The 16,007-nt window shown below is 43.9% G+C and overlaps 1 long non-coding RNA gene across 1 annotated transcript; it reads left to right on the forward strand.

The window, feature by feature from the left end:
* The first annotated feature begins 10,076 nt into the window (after window positions 1–10,076).
* Window positions 10,077–15,790, forward strand: LOC128412001 (uncharacterized). Its single transcript, XR_008330008.1, has 2 exons — window positions 10,077–10,266; window positions 14,481–15,790. It is a non-coding gene; the product is annotated as an uncharacterized LOC128412001 (long non-coding RNA).
* Window positions 15,791–16,007: the final 217 nt, after the last annotated feature.

The raw sequence follows: 16,007 nt of genomic DNA on the forward strand, positions 1-16,007 counted from the left end.
CGTGGCCAAGATGTATCAGGAACGTCTTTAGATTTCTCCTGAAAGTCAGTAACAAGGGAAACAGACGTATCTCACCAGGGAGAGCATTTCACAAATGGGAATTCACCAATGAACAGGCCTTGCACAAGTCAACACCAACTGAGCAGCAAGCAGAGGCAGCACCACCACCAAGACCTCCCCTGCCAACTGTGGCAATCAATCATGGAAGTTGAAGTCCATTGACATATTGAGGCAGACTCCTCATCACTGCCTCCACCTCCCAATTTTCAAAGGACATTTTACATTGTTAAATACCAGTTTTATTCCCTAATGTTTGTGTTAACTGTGCAGTCCTTCATCTTCAAAGAACTTCAAGTACAGTTTTGTGAAATATTTTTCTGACCTGTGGATTTAAATTTTAAAGGATCGTGGTTTATTTTGCTTTGTATAGGTTGGCTCCTTTTTGGACAGGTTGTATAGATTGGATTCTTTTTATAGTACAAAGTTCTTTGTATGTGCGTTCTTTCTAAAGGGAACATTCCAGGCCTGAGATTTTGAATGCTTAATCTTGGGATCCTAGGGCAGTTCTCCTATCTGTATTTGAGGTTATCACTATATTATTGATGGGGACCATGCATAATTAACGGACCACCGTGTGGCATTATATTCCCAAGAGCCAAATGAAAAGGGACAGGAGACAGCAGCAGAGAGACAATTGTTTTATCCCCAGAACAAAACTTGCACAGTGGCAGAAAAGCAAAAGGCATGCCTGTTTTGTCAGCCCCGGACTCTATAATGAGGCTGACTGCAGTTCAACAACACTCTGCATTGTGCTTTAAGAGACAGCATGGGATGAAGATCATCTGTGGCTCTTTGAAATTTAATTTGTAAGGCTCTTTCAAGCCCAGAGTAACTTCACCTGGTCACAGGACTTCAGTGATCCTTGTCTGATGAACCAAGATGTGGAAGCAAGTCACTTTAAGGATATTTGAATCTGCCTTAACGTCAAAAACCCTATCAACTTTTTCCCAAATCCCACAAGCAGGAACCCCAATTCTACCATGGCTTTCTCCTTGGGAAAATGTGGGAACTAAAGTTTTGTTTAAACTACTTTATCAGAAGATTTTCATAATAATATACAACATTACAAATCTGTATCACCCTTCCCAAACACATTTTAAACAGTGAAACCCTATATAGTTAGGGTTGCCTTTTTTCAAAAAACAAAACCAAAGCCAAGCCAAACTTTTCTTCTTTTTGCAAGCTGCTAGACATGGCAAATCCGGCAGGCAGGCAGGCAGGGCGCAGAAGCAACGCTGAGCACTTCGCACCTTGGGGAGTGCAAGCTTAAGAGCCACCCCCCCCCCCGCTTTGCAAAACTTCACAGTAGTGGGGGGGGAGGGTGATAATCAATTGGAGAAAATGGAGAGGAGGGAGAGAGAAAGAGAGAGAGACTCGTTCTAAAGGGCATAGCTGTCAACCTCCCCTTTTTTGCGGGAAATTCCCTAATTCCAGCGCCGTTTCCCGCTGCTTCCTGCTGCTATCCTGGATTGTTAGATATCCCGTAGACTGTCTCCGGGGCAGGTGAGGCTGCTGATCCCTTATTTTCGAGGGCTATGTTGACAGCTATGTCTAAAGGGGCAGGGGAGGATTTCCCACCACCTTCCCACCATCCTGATGCCCTGCCTCCAAACCAGCTGCAGAATCTTTTCCTGCCCCAAATGCAACTCACCAGGGAAACATCCCGCCTTTCGTCTACCTTGAAATTATGCAATGGCCAAAGGAATGAAAGGGAACCAGAAAGGGGGGGGGGGGCTTTTCCTGACCTTACAGGAGAGCCAGGCATCAGCTGATCTGCCCCATCTCAGCATGCACCATAGAGAAAGGAAAAGGGGTAGAGCGATCCTTGCAGGCACACTTTCTGGCTCTGCTTGCAAAGCAAGTCTTTGTCCAGAGAGCAGGTGCATCCATGTTGTTGTTGGTGTTGAGTCGTTTAGTCGTGTCCGACTCTTCGTGACCCCATGGACCAGAGCACGCCAGGCACTCCTGTCCATAGCTGTCAACTTACAGATTTGAAAATAAGGGACCAGCAGCCAAAATAAGGGATTTTCTGGGCACAGGTATGTTCAACTTCTGAGCCCCTCTGAGCCAAAGGCAGAAAGCCCAGCCAGCAGCCAAATGAAGCCTCATCAATAAGGGACAGCAGCAGGACATGGCGCTGGGATAAGGGACTGTCCTGCCAAATAAGGGACACTTGACCGCTATGCTCCTGTCTTCCACTGCCTCCCACAGTCCATAGCTGCGTCCATAGATATAGAGAAAAGGTAAGAGTGTCTGAGGTCTTCCTGGTTCAGTTTGCAAAAACCCAGACATTTTGCCTATTTTTTAAAAAATCCCCCCAGATGGTGATTTCGCCCTTGGAATCCCGGACACGTCCAGGATAAACTGGACATAAGGCAACCCTAAAAGTACTTGAACAGGGAGCTTCCTATAGAGTTGAGTGGGAGTAGGAAGCCACTGCAGGCCTGATGGAGTATGCCTGGCTCTTTGTCTGCTCTAAAGCTCTTCCTGTCTGAGTTCACCTGAAGTACCTAAGTTTCACAATATAAGGTTGAATCCTGTTATGTACTAAGCTTGGATCCTAGAACAATAGGCAGGTAGGGTCCTTTCACGCAACCTTTTTTTACGACCAAACATACCAGAAGTGGGAACCACTTTTCTAAAAACCCATCATTGAAATTGGTGTGAAAAGCAGACCTGTTTTGAATATATATTCCCATGTGCCTGCTCATAACACCAGCATTTACTGCCTGGAGGAACATGAGGACTTTAGCCGTGGAACTCTTCTCATTTTGGGTACAACTCACCATTGGTGTGGAAAGCTAAACCTCCCTCTCTCTCTAATAATAATTGTAACATGGAAGACTTGAGAATGAAGAGGAACACAAACTTTGGCAAAAGGAATGCAGACCGACAGCAAGTGATGCAGAACCTGAGGAGAATTTGAGGAGCACGTTGCTAAAACATAAAGCCGAACAACAACAAAAATTCTTAAATAAAGATGATCCTAGCAGTGGGAAAAGTGCTGTTGCACTCGGGTCCTGCAAGCAGGTTTCCCTTGAGCATCTGGGTTGGCCATTGTGAGAAAAGACTTCTGAACTAGATGGGCCACTGGTCTGATCCAGCACTCTTCTTATGTTCTTATTAGGGCAGCCAGAGGCAAAGGAGGACAACGTTCCTGCAGGTTTAATAACTCTGTAGAATATACAAGACACACCTGCTGAAATCCCCTCTAAAGGTAAAGGGACCACTGACCATTAGGTCCAGTCGTGGCCGACTCTGGGGTTGCGGCACTCATCTCGCTTTATTGACAGAGGAAGCTGGCATACAGCTTCCGGGTCATGTGGCCAGCATGACTAAGCCGCTTCTGGAGAACCAGAGCAGCGCACGGAAACACTGTTTACCTTCCTGCACTTTGACATGCTTTTGAACTGCTAGGTTGGCAGGAGCTGGGACCGAGCAACGGGAGCTCACCCCGTCACGGGGATTCGAACTGCCGAACTTCTGATCGGCAAGTCCTAAGCTCTGTGGTTTAACCCACAGCGCCACCTGCGTCCCTTGAAATCCCCCCTACTGCACAACTATTTGAGGTGTGCTGGCCTGTTTAGCATCTATCTTTTTGTGCAGCCCTGCACTGCAGAGCGCTTAAGCCAGCCAATCTTCAGAGCCCAGTCATTTAAACATCTTACTTACCAGAATCTTGAGGTTATTTGTTGCTTAACTACCCATTCATAAAATATTATCTGACCATTACTGAGGCTGAAATTGGCAAGCTTACAAATCATATGCATGCATGAACACTGATTTAATTGGTATATGTTTCCTTAAAAAACCCCAAAGTAAATGAATTTGTCTGCATTCTTAATATGTCAAGTGTCTGTTTATGGAGAGTTCTGAGCTTACTGTTCCAGAAGGGGAGCATCCAGGACAAAACATCTCTTTGCTCCCAAACAACTGTGCAATTAACCATTCAATCTGACACTGACACTCAAGTAGGACAATCATTTCAACAGGAACATTGGCAACAGCATAAAGCCTCCAAGAACGCCTTTTCAAAGTAAAAGCTCTTAAGCCTGCTTTGATATTCTGGACCAACAAACCAGCAAAGCATCAAAATGAAGTGAGTTTGGCTGCATGCTGCTGTGTTTGTGTTAATTCTCCGAAAGACAGGGAGGGGGAGACACCATTTGTTTTCAGTTTCTGCAACTGCTAAGACTTTGAAAGTGCAATTATGTCATCATGGTAGAGGCAGTTACTGAGGGAAGTGGAACTTCCCAGCAAGATGGCTATATTTCCAAATGTTGGATGGGGCCAAAGGCAAAAAATTGGACATAGCTAAATTATCTCTCTCAGTAACTCAAACACCCATTCCTGCTTTCTCTTACCCTCTCCACCCTTTGTTTCTTCGATATTTTCTCATTTTCTCTTCCTTTTTTGTCTCCCCAGCTGTCCGCTGTCCTCAGCCATTGGATTTTTATGATTAGTTCATATTGGTGCCAACAGAATTTTTTCCTAAGCTTAATTGCCTCTTGTGGGGCAGTTTGGTGGGGGGCATTGGGCACAAGAAGAGGAATTTTAACTCATTCCTCCCCAACTGAAACCCCACCACAAATTGCTGCCACTCAGCAATTAGGCTTTGAAGAAAAGGCTCCCATTAGCAGCAATAAAACATTTTTTTTCCAAAGGTTCATTGCCATACAAGGGCTGTTTTTTGTTTGTTTGTTTTTGTGGAGGTGGGGGTAATGCAGTGCATAGACAAGTGAGGCTTCTCAGCTACCACTCCCTGAAAATCCTTGACAAGCAGCAATTGGGCTGTGATGGGGATGGATGAGGTTTTTTCTTGTCTCCTAAATCTAATTGCAGATGGGGCAATTTGCAGAGGGAGACTGCAGTCTGAAGGAAGGAGAGGCTTAGAAAATTACTGCCAACACCATCATTTTGATTTTTTATCATCAGCATAATCTAGATTTCTTACCTTCACATGGTGGGTTACAACAATTTAAAATACAATATTAAAATCAGTTAAAACAAACTACAATCAAGAGAATAGGGTAGGTTTAAAATATCCCAGGTGTCAAAAGCCAAGGTGAGTTTTCTTCAGCATATGACAAAAACTACATAATTTAAGTGTCAAACGCATAGCTAAGGGGCTGCCACAGAGAATGTCCACTGCAGAAGGTAGAAGAACTACCCTCCCCCCCCCGGCTCTTAACACTTGAAAGGTTTAGTAGGGAAGGAGGCAGTATTTCAGATGTTTGGGGCCCATGCCCCAACGCTAGTGTGAGCAGCTTAAATTGGGCCAAGAAATGAACGGGAATCCAGAATGGGACCTATGCAAAGCATCAGGCTCAGGGGCAATCACCCTTCTTCTGCAATTGGATGTTGGAAGCCTGTATAAGAGGCCTGCATAACTCCAAGATGAACATAGTCATGTATGGGAGACCACCCCAGGTGCTCATAAAGTCCCCTTTTCTGTTGCCTGCCTGCCTGGTGTTCAAAAATGGGGATGTTGTCATGTACGTGGCAGGCCTCTGAACATGCCTCCACTGGTAACATAACAAAATTGTGGGTGGCATGCTGTACGGTGAATCATGGGGAAAAAGAAGTGCGCATGTGAGGAAAGGGTGGGGGAGTGGCATGTTGTGTCACACCATGCGTCCTTTTGTGGATGAAATTTAGCACATGATCCGAAAGGCACAGGGGGATGTCACAAGAGGTGCTGCGGTGTACAATGAATGTTAGAAATCAGGATGGAAGTGCTAGTAAAACTCATGCAATAAACCCCATGTCTGAAAGTAGCCTGAGAGTTGATTGTACGGTGTTATTTTTATTTACGGTATATATTTTACTGATAATACCATCACCCTTTGGTTTCAATACTATTTAATACATGACCACCTTCCTCTGAATTTAGGACATGATTAGCACCTCTTCAAATACAGGTCAGGCCAAGAAGAGGTTACTGGTGTACTGGGGGGTGGGCGGGGACTGCCTCATGACATCTCCCCTGGGCTTTAACTGAAAAAAAGTTCACTTTTAAAAATGAACACCTGTCAAGGGCACAGTACAGAAACACCCCCCAACTTCTTATCCATACAGGAAGGTTTAGCCAGGGACATCATTTAAAGAAATGCAGGCACCCAGTAATGGTGCAGAATGAAGTAAAGGACATTCAGAAAATCTCTCAGCTGCCTCAAAAGTAAAGCACAACAGAAGTAAAAACCACCCAGAATAATGTCATCGAAATTTTCTTGCCCCTTTGATGATTTTCAAATGCAGCTCCCTGCCCCCCACTAATTAATGGATGGTCGGAAAAAATAGAGCGATTCTGGCGTGTGTGTGTGTGTGTGTGTGCATCAGCAACACAGAGAGATGGGCTTCATTCTCCCTCATCTGCTTTTAATGAACTTGATTTTGCACATCAAGGCTATTTTTATAATTGTTTTGATTTACAATTCTTTTTCAAGGAAGTTGTTTGTGCAGCTTGCCTGCCTGAGGTTGCTTTTGATATGGTTCTTCCCGCCACCCCACCCCAATGAGTTGTTTGATTTATTTCATGGTGGGCTTTATTCCCTATGTAACATTTTGACATTGAGTCTTGCAAAGAGGAGATTGACACTGGATAGGTTTAAAACATTTTTGAACACTTCAAGGAAGCAACATTTCAGATGTTCGGTTGAATCACCTTTGTTTTGAGTGCTGGAAGGCGCTTTAAAAAGCAGGGGGCATAACACATTTGAGTTTAATTTTTACAACTCAGTTTTCAGAGTATTTTATTAACTTTGTTCATATTCACAGATTTGGAAGGCTTCCTCCCTAAACCTACATTGTAATGGTTATAGGGGTTGCTCGTGCGTAAGTTACTGCCACTCTGGGCTAGGTTGCCTGGTTAAACCTTTCTTGTCTGGACAGCCATTCGCTTTGTGGCTGCTCAGTCACTAGCAGAATCCGTCAGTGGGCGTTTCTTGAACTTCTTCCAACACAGAAGTTCTTTGACGCCAAGTCTCCTCCTACTCTCCCTGCGCAAAAGTCTTCTGCGCAGGGTGGGTGTGGGCAGCGGAGGATCCGTGCTCTCCCCGCTGGTCTCCGGCGAGGAGTCCTGGAGCCCCTTCGCCGATTCCCCCATCAGCCCCCCTTCACCCCTGGTGTTACGCTGATTGCCTTCCCCAGCAGATGGGCTGCCTCTCCCCATGCTGGGCCCCTCTCCAGCATCGCTCGGGAGCCTTGCCTCCTCCTCTAGCTCCGATGGCAGTTCCCTGACATATATATACTGAGAATGTTCTGGGCAAGACTACATACTTCACAGGCTCCATTCTGACAATGTGGTTGTTTTTATGCCTGTTCTGCTACATCGGCCACAGAGGTGAGCCATGCAGATGTGGCTTGTCCAAGAGTATCTACAACACAGTTGGGTAGCACTGATATAATGCAGTTTGGGGGGGCTGCGCTCTGAACTCATGGCTTATCATTGGAATAATTGCTGATTTTCCTCAGAAAGGGCCATGATTGATATGACAATTAAAACATTAGTCTAGCCATCCTGGAACTGCCCATAACAAAGCAGGTCCCAGGAATCTCAGTGGGTGCTTATGTCAGATGATGTGGTTAAATTCAAGGTGATGCCCACTTCCTTTGTGGGTGCATTAACATTATGGTTACTAGCCATGAAACCAGCAGTGTCTGAGCATTCACTTGTGCATAAGTCCTTCTTCCCAAGTGTGACTTGTTGTTTAGTCATTTAGTCGTGTCCGACTCTTTGTGACCCCATGGACCAGAGCATGCCAGGCACTCCTGTCTTCTACTGCCTCCCGTACTTTGGTCAACACTCATGCTGGTAGCTTCAAGAACACCATCCAACCATCTCATCCTCTGTTGCCCCTTCTCCTTGTGCCCTCAATCTTTCCCAACATCAGGGTCTTTTCCAGGGAGTCTTCTCTTCTCATGAGGTGGCCAAAGTATTGGAGCCTCAGCTTCAGGATCTGTCCTTCCAGTGAGCACTCAGGGCTGATTTCCTTCAGAATGGATAGGTTTGATCTTCTTGCAGTCCATGGGACTCTCAAGAGTCTCCTCCAGCACTATAATTCAAAAGCATCCATTCTTCGGCGATCAGCCTTCTTTATTGTCCAGCTCTCACTTCCATACATCACTACTGGGAAAACCATAGCTTTAAGTATACAGACCCTTGTCAGCAAGTGTGACTACTATCACTTTATCCCTTGTTCAAAATTTCTCTATGTTGTGGTCACAGTTACAGTGCCGCCCTTCCCTGTGCAGAGGCTAAGGTGTTTGCTAAGGAGCAAACTTGACAAGACAATGCTCTGGGATAAAAATGCCCACAACTTTATTGATTTCAGATGTAAGTGGGATTTGTTTTGCCCCCTCAGGTGCCCAGGATTGGGCAGTTTGAATTAGTGTATTCGGTGGGCAATCCCACCCTGCAATGTGGCCAGTCAGGTGGTCTGCAATGGTTGGCTGCATACTTGAGTTCTGGCATCTGGGAATGGTGGTCATCCCATGAGGGGCTGCTACCACTACCCACCCAGAATAGGGTAAGCAGCCACTATGAGCTTACTAGGTGGTCTTGGTCAAGCCATTGCCCTTCAGCTAGGGAGGGACTATTCTCTCAATTTTGGCTATCTCAGTTTCTCGTTTTTCCATTCATAAATTCAGTTCTCTACATTTCTGCACCAATTCATGATGTTTTTAAAATAAAAAACTCTTGAAACTCCATCAGCAGATTTACAAGCATATATATTTCCTAAGGGAAATAAGCATTCATATGCACACTTCAAAATGCATGCAGATCTATGCACTCTTGAACACATTACTTGGCTGGAGAACTGCACTGCAAAGAAATGCAGTTTTTGAACCATGGTGGCATTTTGCTTGGTTGTTTGTTTTAGGAAGTGCAGCTTGGATAAGTTAATATTTGAATATGAACTGAATTTCTCCAAAATTCCTGCTTTCAGCCTCAACCATACATCTGCAATATGGGCATAATAACAGCCTACATCACGGGACCTATGTAAGGATTCTTGTGAAAACTTGTGTTGGGGTAGAAAACCTCTAAATGTTGTTGGACTGCAATTCCCTTTAGCCCTAGGCAGGAGGGCTAATGGTCAGGAACCTTTGCAGGGCTATATTTTTCCCACCCATGATTTATATTAAGTGGCTGGAATAGTCTAAAATGCTAAGTATTATTATACATCTTTGGTTACCATATAGCAGAGACCTTCATCCTTAAGCTTTCTGCTGTGATGGCTTGTGAACCATCAGGTATGCTTATGACTTAGTTTTAATGGCATTAAAATGGAGTGGTATTTTAAAATGAATTGTATTATTATTATTATTATTATTATTATTATTATTATTATTATTATATTTCATGTATTTGAAAGTCTTTTCATGCAAAAACAATTTAAATAAATAATTATGTATTTCACCCTAATTGGCTTTTACTGGTTCTTTCTGCCATTTTAGATGCTATGATATATATTATTTTCCTTTACTTCATATCCCACCTTCCTTGTGCTTACCTGTTCCAATGGTGAGTAACTGTAGAAAACATGACAGTAAATGAAAACACCCTGCACTTAAAATGATTGATTCTTTTCTATCAAATTATCACAAAATATTTGTGTCACTCAAGCAAACAGAACACCTCAGCTCACATAGCAGCGGAGTCTTTTTCCAGCCCGTGCGATATTCTCATGTGCTCTGAGAATAAGGAATCCATATTGTTTGTGTCTTTTTCGAGGAAGGAATCGGTTTTGATGTCATAAGCCAATATTCCTGCTAACCCAAATGGAAGCTGCCAGATGCAAACCACAGTGTGGCTGCTGTTATCTGAAATCAGCTTGCAGGGTTGGGCGGGGGCGAGACAGCAATAGTGTTCGTGCAGAAGTTACGGAAACCTATCTTGTCCCTTCAGATTCCTCACAAAAGGCTCTTGAAAATAAAAACAATGGCTGAAGGAGGGGCAGGGCTGCCTCCTCATGGATGAGGCTTATTATCTGTATTTGAAATGGCACCAGGATTTGAAGTTCGTCTCCTTGTCAGGTCAAGAGCTGTGTGAGTCTTTCTGCATCTCAGTCATTTCGACTGTATGGCATCGCAGAGAAAAGAAGCAGGAAGGCCAGTCTCCTGGCAGTCACGCAGAGAGGCTCCGCAGGCTGACTTCTGGAGCTCCTCCAGTCATTACACACTTGGAAAGGGCTCTCCACAAAGGTATTTTGTGCATGAATAGTCTGGAGGAATAGGTTTCTGGACCAACTGGTGTGTAGCTAATTCTAAAAAGTCAGTTTACCATAACAATTATTTTATGGGCTGAGGAGCAGATCTCATTAAAGTGCGAAGGGAATCGTAAATTAGAACAGAGGCAAACACATTAATATGTTGAATGCGACCTCCTCATAACAGGAATGTTACAAATGGCAACAAGAAAACACATTCATCTTACTCCTGTATGCGCCCCTCCCCCATTATTAAAATTAATGGCTAATGCCAATTTTGGGGGGCTTGCTTTCAGTTTGATTGCATGTGAGGCCACATAGCAATTATTAAGAGGCTGTACTACAGTTGCTCCTTTTGCATTCTGTGCCTTGGCCTCTGTTCATCTCACAAGAAAGCCGTTGACCTAAGGTCCTTCCCTCACACTGCTTGCTCCTGATTCCGTGCATTTTAGCATGTGAACACGGGCCACAAGCTCTGGAACTGTATCTATTTACTCCAACTGGCTCCTAAAATTCCTGTAGCTACGTCTAAATTGGGACTTAAAGCTTTTCTCTTTTATTTCTCCATTAGCTGTGATTCCTTATAAATTGCTTCCTTTTAGTAAATTCACACCACACGACTAGCTTACAACTGCATTAAAATCTCTTGGATCCCCACATTTGGATTGTTGAAATAATGCAACCACTTGCTAGAAGACTATAGACTATTTTCATTTGCTAAAATGAATAGGTTGTTGTTGTTAACTGCTTAGAGGTTCTATTTGCAATGAAGAGGTATACCAATAAAATAAAATAAAATAAACATAACTTGCTGCAGCGAGACTCCTTACGGGGTCTTCACTGCGAGATCACATTCATCCGGTGCTATATCAACTGCACTGGCTCCCGGTGGAGTACAGGATCAGGTTTAAGGTGCTGGTTTTAACCTTTAAAGCCCTATACGGCCCTGGACCCTCGTACCTACGGGACAGCCTCTCCTGGTATGCCCCACAGAGAAACTTACGGTCTTCAAATAAAAACATCTTGAAGGTCCCAGGCCACAGAGAAGTCAGGCTGGCCTCAACTAGAGCCAGGGCTTTTTCGGCTGTGGCTCCGACCTGGTGGAACACTCTGTCACAAGAGACTAGGGCCCTGAGGGACTTGACATCTTTCCGCAGGGCCTGCAAGACAGAGCTGTTCCACCAGGCCTTTGGCCAGGGCACAGCCTGACTCCCTCCCTCGGCAATCTTCGCAGAGCTCTGGCCCAATGGTTGATTTGAATTAATTTTATAATGAATGATTTTAGAGTGTTGTTTGTGTTGTACTTTTGTATTGTTTTATTGTTGTTAGCCGCCCTGAGCCCAGCTTCGGCTGGGGAGGGCAGGATATAAATAAAATCTATTATTATTATTATTATTTTAAAACAATTACTGGAAGATGTATGTCTCTAGGCTGTTGGGCTTGGGCCAGGGAAATCTGAATTCTGTGCTCAGAAAGACTATTAGAGAGATGGAATAGGTACAAAAAATGGCAAATAAGCTGAACAAGGGTTTCCTAGGAGGAGACTGTGAAATGTATTGAGCTTATCTATTTATTTACACTTAGACAAAAAGTTGACTAAAGAGAGGGCACAATCAATGTCCATAAAATTACAACCTGAAGAAACTAGCAAGGGGCATATCTCCCCTCTCCCCACTGAATCAACCCGTGAAATTAATTGTCAGAAGTTCAGGACAGAGAAAATGTGAAGTGTATTATTAATTTATGAATTTCTATACAAAATATGTGGTGATGGCCTGTAGGTTAGGTGGCTTGCGAAAGAAAAAGAAAAAAGATGAGAGCTCTTTCAAAGGCTATTAGCCTTTATAGGTTGAGTGAAACCTTCACATTCATAGGTAGCATACCTGAGATTAGCAGATGCTGTAAACAAATAACATGCAAGGGTTTTAGCTCTGGTTCTGCACTCTTCCTACCTGTTGAAAACAGAATGTAGGACTCAGTGGACTTTGATTTGACCCAACAAAGTCACTATTTTCTTATTTGTTTCCTCCTGGATGCAAAAAGAACCTGGTTCAAATCAAATTTATTAAAAACGGTCACAGACCAGATTAACTCGTACAGCTAGTCAGCAAAGCATAACACCGGAAAAAACAAAGGACAATTTCAATACAGATTAGGCCATAACAGCAATTTAAAATTAGACAGCATAAATAAAATTAAGTATTTGCCTTCGCCTGCATATTGGCATTGGAAAGCTCTTGTTTCCTGCGCCTAATAGCGGCTACACAGAATTTGGCAACATTGATCGTAATTTCAGGAACCTTATCTTCTACCAAGGCTCTCATACGTTGGAGTTCTGGTTCATTTTTAAGCTTTTGTAGAACTGGGGCAATAAAGGTCAGGCGTAGATCCTCGTAGTAACTACAGTGCAGCAATACATGCAGATTTGTTTCCACTTCCGATGAGCCACATGGGCAAACACGTGACTCATATGGTTTGCCCTCATATCTGCCTAGCAGCAGGGCAGAGGGTAGAACGTTAAATCTGGCCAGGGTAAAGGAGTGTCTGTACTTAGGTATTTGTAAATCAGCCAGATAATTTGCGGGTGAGAACCCTCTCCCAAAGTCTCTAATTGTGGCATATTTATCCATTTTGCCCATATGACATTGCAGTTCTATGTCCCTAATGCGTTGAAGCACTTGACTTCTGGCTCTCTCATATCCTGCCGCTATCAAGATCTGCGGGGAGAATCCCAAGCTTTTTATCTTTTCAAACAGGGAAGCTTTCCAGGTAGAATGAAAGGTGTCTAAGAGTGTTAAAGGAGCCAAACCGGTCGGGGAAAAAATAAGTTTTAACCAGTAGTGTATCTTTAGAATCCACAACCGCGCGTTAACGGGTGGTTGTCCAACTTCTAAGCGGACAGCTATATTAGATACACAGGGGGGGATCCCCAATAAACACCGATAGAATTTTGTTTGAAATGCCTCCATAGGCGCAAAATTTTTAAAACTGCAAACCTGGGATCCATAAGTGAGTTGTGGGAGTATTTTTGCAGCAAAAACCTGGGAGGCCGCCGGAACGTATTTACCCCCTTTCCCGTGAAAAAATCTTGTAAGGGCTTTATTGGCCCTTCCTGCATTGGCAATGGCGTTTTTCATCTGTTGGTGCCACGAGACCCTTTCCTGAAAAGTTATTCCCAGGTATTTGAAAGTTGCTACCTGGTCAATAGGTTGACCATTAATTCTCCATATGTGTTTCCTTCTTTTCTTTGAAAACACCATAATTTTAGATTTGCTGTAATTTATTGATAGTTGTTCCGCTTGACAATAGTCAGCAAGTGATCTCAAAAGCTTCCTCAAGCCAACGCAGGAAAAGGAGAGTAGGACTGCGTCGTCCGCATACAGAAGCACCGGGAGGGGCATACCTGCCAGATTGGGAGGGTGGGCATTTTCTTTCGCCATATTTACTGCTAGAGAGTTGATATAAAAATTAAATAGCGTTGGCGCGAGGACACATCCTTGTTTAACCCCATAGTGCGTTTGAATTTCTTTAGTTAGATGGCCTGACCGATCGCATCTTACCCTCACCCTGGTGTTTTCATATAGACCACGGATAAGGCGTAATAAGCGTTTATCTATGTTTGTAGCGCCAAGCTTTTCCCAGAGTCTGTCCCTTGGTATTAGATCAAAAGCCGATTTAAAATCCACAAAAGCTGCATATAAAGACCCCCCTTTTCTAGAGTATTTGTCTGCCAGGTGTTGAAGGATAAGGGCCTGGTCTATAGTTGAACGCTTTGCTCTAAAACCTGCTTGTGCTTCTGATAGAATATGCTCTCTTTCCATCCACTCCACTAATTTATCACATAAATGAGCAGCGTATAGTTTACTAATAATACTTAATAGACTGATTGGTCTGTAGTTAGCTGGCTCAGTTCTGCTTCCTTTCTTGAAGAACCTGGTTGTCTTTTCAAGTATTGAGGTATTCTGCTGTTATTCATGCTTAGAATATATTTGATAACTTTTAGTGCATGTTCAAAATAACAAAATATTGTGTGGCAATCATTTCCAACACAGTTAAAAAAACAAAGTCTCTTTCAGCCAGTCCTCCCCTTCCTCCCTCTCCATGTAACATGTTCTCTCTAGCTTTTTCTCCTTCTGGAAGAGTATTTTCTTTTCTTAATTGTAAGAAGCAAATGAAGCTTGACTTCTATTTTGCTTCCTTCCTCAACAGTGATCATGCTTGCTGACCCCCGTTACCAGCAGAGACACTGCTGAGCGAGGCTGTCACTGCTTTCCGAATGGTGTGCTGGCACTGGAGTTATTGTCTTAGCAGCAGGGGGGTTCCCCTGACTTGGGGAAAGATCACAAGCCAGCCCCTTCATCTGGCAGATTTGAAGGAAGCAACTAAAAACTACCGCTGTGATTTTGTACCACAGCTGATTCCGACAGCAGAATGCAAATTTACAGGGCTTCAACGATCACTTTTTGTTCCAGCCAAATGCTTGCAACAATCGGTTCTCCTCTTTTTCACTGTGCTCTCTGATGCCCTAGCATTTAGTTTTCTATTCTCCTTTGTATGCAAATATGTTGATTCAATAAATTTATAATGCAGGTGTCACACAAAGCATTAGGAGATGCATAAAAACAAGCCCGTTTGCTTTCTGATGACATTTTTGCTTTCAAGGCAAGGTATTCCCTGAACATCTAATGCAGAGGTTCAAAGATCCGTTATTGAGTTTCAAAGATCCTTTATTGGATCCCACTCCACCATTTGGGGGTCTTCAAGTTCTGGGCCCCAATCATTAAAGATCACCTCTTCCCATATGCACCTGTCTGGACACTGCGTTTGCCATACAAGGCTATCTGTTCCTGTTGACCCATCTCCAAAAGAAGCATGGAGGGTGAAGATCAGAGAACAGGCATTCTCTTTAATAGCATCCAGTCTTTGGAATGGTAGTACAAATCTTGCTATCATTTTGGCACAGGTGTCATGAACTGGCTGGACACAGAGGAATGTTGGGAAGCACCAGCTGGGGACCCTGCAAGGGAAGAAGGCTCAGAGCCCAAGAATTCGTGGTAGGATGATGATGAGAGGTCAGAGGGAGAAGCCTGGGGGGGGGAGGTGGCGTTGGAAGCTGAAGAGGTAACAGGATTTAGTGAGCAGTGAGAGTCTGTGCCAGAGAGAAGTCCAGAATCAGAGACAGAAGCAGAGGAGAAGGGCGGCCAAAAGGCAGGGGTGAGTCAGGCTGGTGAAGAAGCCTGGGTGTCTTCCCTTTCTGCTGTGACAAGCTCCCTTCCCCCTGATCTCCAAGGACTAGAAGAGGTATAAAACAAGAGAAGCAAATACAGGTTCACTGGCATAGTCTCAGTTTGCTAGGCAAGGCTCTGCAGCAGGAGGAGACTAAGGGAGCTGTGGAAGGTGGGGACCTTCAGCTCCACAACTGCCTCATAGGGGCAAGACCTACTAAGAAGATTTGTTGCACTCATTAGGCTTGGCACTCCTGAGCAGACCTTGTTTCTTCAAATAAAAAGTTAACTTCACATACTCTGTGTGATTTATTGCCGATCCACTTCTGACACCAGGAAAAAATGTTTTCTCTTCTCCACAGAATTTGGGTAGGTTTAATTATATTGTAACTGTTACTCAATCTGGACTTTAGGGTGTGTGTTTTATAACTGGTAATATTCAGTGGGCTTGCAAGTTCTACTTTACATCCATGATTGCAACCTTATGCAGATGGTGGGCAGGGCAGGGGGA

The sequence above is a fragment of the Podarcis raffonei genome, chromosome 4 (assembly GCF_027172205.1).
Source record: "Podarcis raffonei isolate rPodRaf1 chromosome 4, rPodRaf1.pri, whole genome shotgun sequence".
Lineage (NCBI taxonomy): Eukaryota > Metazoa > Chordata > Lepidosauria > Squamata > Lacertidae > Podarcis > Podarcis raffonei.